This window comes from Amia ocellicauda, chromosome 12 (genome assembly GCF_036373705.1).
Source record: "Amia ocellicauda isolate fAmiCal2 chromosome 12, fAmiCal2.hap1, whole genome shotgun sequence".
Lineage (NCBI taxonomy): Eukaryota > Metazoa > Chordata > Actinopteri > Amiiformes > Amiidae > Amia > Amia ocellicauda.
Genome location: NC_089861.1, coordinates 14,026,513 through 14,030,793, shown reverse-complemented (window position 1 = coordinate 14,030,793; position 4,281 = coordinate 14,026,513).

Below are 4,281 nucleotides of genomic sequence, written 5' to 3'. Positions count from 1 at the left end.
ACATAAAACATATTTTTTTATGCTGCAGTTCATATCGTAATGTGCATAATGCTGCTTGAATACAACCAAAATAATGATGTTGGACCTATACTCTCAATATCATTCGATTATAAATTATTATTATTATTTATTTATTAGCAGACGCCCTTATCCAGGGCTCCTTACAAAATATAAGCGCAATACAAAGTGCAAAAATACATTGCAGTACAACGCATAACATATTCCACTTCACACAATACAGTGCAATTCAGAGCATAATACATTTCACAAATTCCAATTTACACAATACATGGGGTCTTACATCCTGGATTGTAAAAGCTGATAAGTGCAGACTAGATGTTCGGTCACAGTCAAGGGTCAGGGGAAGGGAGCATAGGGGAAATCAAAATAAACAATACGAGTACTAGTAATGCAAGGCAGGTAGTATGACAAATGTTGTATAATTCCTATCTTACAGGAGAGTAAATGACTAAATTACAAGTACTATCTGAAAAGATGTGTCTTGAGTAAGTGCCGGAAGGAGGTCAGAGACTCCGGTCAGAGGCCGTTTTGACTTCAGTGGGCAGGTCGTTCCACCATTTAGGGGCCAGGGATGAGAAGGAGCGGCTCTGGAGGAAGGAGAGTGGAGACGAGGCAGAGTTAGTCTTGGGGATGTATGGAGAGACGAGTGTCTGAAGGTAGCTTGGTGCAGTGTGCTCGAGACAGCGATAGGTGAGGGTCAGTGTCTTGAACTGAATGCATGCCGGTATCGGGGGCCAGTGGAGGGAGCGGAGCAGTGGAGTAGCGTGTGCGAATCGGGGCAGAGAGACACCAGACGAGCCGCAGAGTTGTGGATGAGCTGGAGCGGCGGGTAGTAGTTGCAGGCAGGCCGGCCTGGAGGGAGTAGCAGTAGTCCAGGCGGGAGAGGACCAGTGACTGGACGAGCAGCTGAGTTCAGTAGTCGGTGAGGAAGGGACGGATTCAGCGTATGTTGCTCAGGAAGAATCTGCAGGTGTGTGTCAGCGTGGTGCCGAGTGTAGGAGAGCGCAGGATCGAGGGCGACTCCTAGCTTCTTAGCGGAAGAAGAGGGAGAGAGTGTGGTGGATTCCAAGGGGATTGAGATGGAGAGATCAGCAGGAGGTGAGGAAGAGTGGGGGAAAAACAGGAGATCCGATTTGGAGAGGTTGAGCTTGAGGTGGTGCGAGTGCATCCAGGCAGACAAGCAGGCAGAGATGCGAGAGGGGATGAGAGGGTGAGAAGAGGGAAAAGACGGGAAGATCTGGGCATCATCTGTGTAAAAATGGTAAGAGAAACCATGGGAAGCGATGAGGGGGCCCAGGGAGCGAGTGTAGAGAGAGAACAGGAGTGGGCCCAGGACAGAGCCTTGGGGAACGCCTGTGAGGAAAGCTTGGTGGGTGGATGAGGAGCCTCGCCATGTCACTTGGTAGGTCCGGTCGCTGAGGTAGGAGGAGAACCAGGTGAGAGCAGTCCCAGAGATTCCAAGGTCAGCGAGGCAGGAGAGGAGGATGGAGTGATCGACGGTGTCAAATGCTGCAGAGAGGTCAAGGAGGATGAGGACTGAGGAGAGGGAGGCGCCCGAGCACAGCTGAGGGAGTCAGTGACTGCTAGGAGAGCCGTCTCAGTGGAGCGAGCTGTGCGGAAGCCGGATTGCAGAGGATCCAGGAGTGAGTGATAAGAATAAAACACTTCCAGCATTTAATTTGCCTGAAACATCCTGATTACCCCATTTAATTTGAATAGATCTGAAGAAAAAAAGAACTAAGCATCAACAAAGCACTTGAAACATTGTCACAAATCTTGCTGACTTCTCATGTGAGACATTCCAGATACTTACTGCAACTCATGGGAATTTTTCTACATTGTATGTCTTGCTGATGGCACAGTACAGATTTACAGTTCAACTTACCAACAGGAAAACAGTTGGAATTATATGCAAGGCAGGACAAGAAATGTGACATCATCACTCATAACTGAATATCTGATTACCATGTGGGCCTGTAAGATCTTTGTAATTAACTGTGCATTCATGATATCTTCATAAACTTCTCACAAACTGCAATCTTATGCCCAGAAAATAAGCTTCTGATTACAAGTATTGTAATACGAAAGGCTGCATAAATAACAAATTGGCATTTCATTATTAATTATGCTTATTCATTCTTAAAACATGAATGCAGTCTCACCAGAGTAGAAAGGGAATCAATTTAAAACAATAGGAAGTCGAGAAAGGAATGACGCACTGCATTTCCAAACTGCGTACATGCACCTTGTTCCGATGTCCCCACAGAGCACTTACTGGGATGCAATGGTAATTCAAAAGCATCTAATTCCGGGCGATGTGCCAGTTCTACCAAAAGAAAACGTACATTTGAGCTGTGACCAACCGCTTACAAGTTTAATTTTTTCTATTTAATGTGCAGGATAAACAAATGAATATACCTGCTATGTGAGCTATTCCATTTATGTTTTATTTGATAAAACTTAACATTAAAACATTTCCATTATGACTGGTTTGATGCATTAAATATAAAACCAAATACATGAACAAAATATTGATTTAAAAAAAATGAGTACTGTTAAAGTTTCCATAGATGAGTAGTAGAAACATGATCGACTTAACTGTGTAAGCCACTCCACCATGGCCTCTATTGCAATGGACACACACAGCTCTCTGACGATGCTGTTGAAAAGGTTTCCATCACTTCACAAAACAGAACACTATTAACATTAATATAGCAACACTACATGTGTATGTATGAAGATAATGATGTATACTGAACAAAAATATAAATGCAACATGTAAAGTGTTGGGGTCATGTTTCATGAGCTGAAATCCCAGACATTTTCGGTACACATAAAAAGCTCATTTCTCCAACATTTTGTGCAGACGTGTTTACATCCCTGTTAGTGAGCACTTCTCCTTCTCTCTCGCCAAGATAATCCATCCACCTGACAGGAGTGGCATATCAAGAAGCTGATTAAACAGCATGATCATCACACAGGTCCGCCTTGTGCTGGGGCAATAAAAGGCCGCTTTACAATGTGCAGTTGTGTCACAACACAATGCCACAGATGTCTCGTGTTTTGAGGGAGTGTGCAATCGTCATGCTGACTTGAGAAATGTCCACCAGAGCTGTTGCCAGAGAACTCAAAGATCATTTCTCCACCCTAAGCCACCTCCGTCGTCATTTTACCTTCCACCTGGCCTCGCCACCACGGACCACGTGTACCACACCAGCCCAGGACTCCACATCCGGCTTCTTCACCTGCGGGATCGTACGAGACCAGCCACCCAGTCAGCTGGTGTAACTGTGGGTTTTTGCACAACCGCCGAATTTCTGCACAATCTGTCAGAAAGCGTGTCAGGGGAGCTCATCTTCGTGCTCCGATGGACATTCCTGCAGCCAGCATGCCGATTGCATACTTCTTCAAACCTTAAGACTTACCTAAATAATTTATTTCAATTGACTAAATTCCTTGTATAAATTGTAACTCTAAAAAAAAAAAAACTTTGAAATTGTTGTATTTATATATAGATTATATATGTGGGCCAAGGAGGAAACATGGAAGTGACCCTGCCTATGTGTAATTAAGGCCTAGATCAAACCTCACCCACTAATCAGAAATTACAATCTGTACTTTATGGTATTTTAATTATTATATACGGATGTAAGAGATGGTAGTGTCTGATGAAAACAAAAATTAACTGCCACAAGAGGGAGCCAATTTATAATTTATGACTACCAGGCAGGTCACATTTGATTTTAGGCCTAAGCATAAAAACATGCATATCAAAATATTATGCAAAACCCATACATTTCTAAATGTTTTCACACTGATTATTTACTCTAATTACATTTGTATTTTGTTCTTAATTATGCACAATCTGATACATTATCAGATCTTCTAAAACAGTTTCACTAGTAAAACAAAAACATAAGTAGTATAAAGCCAGGAAGAAAACAGATCAGCTAGTCTGCCTCCGTATAATCACATTTGTTATGTTGCTCCTTTATCAGGAGATTGATCTCCGTGTGGCCGTTTACAGATGTACCGCCTGGCTTTGATCTTCCACAGAAACAATAAGAAGAAGTGATCCAGATCCACAAAACACCATAGAGGATGGAAACACCTAAATCAAGCGAAAAAAACTAACTCACCTGGATGTGACTGTGGCTACGAACTCCGAAGCATAAACTGTATAACTTTATACATCAATTTCAAGATATTGATTGCATTCCCCAAACCTTTAAAAAAAAAAAAATACAAAAGGAACTGAAA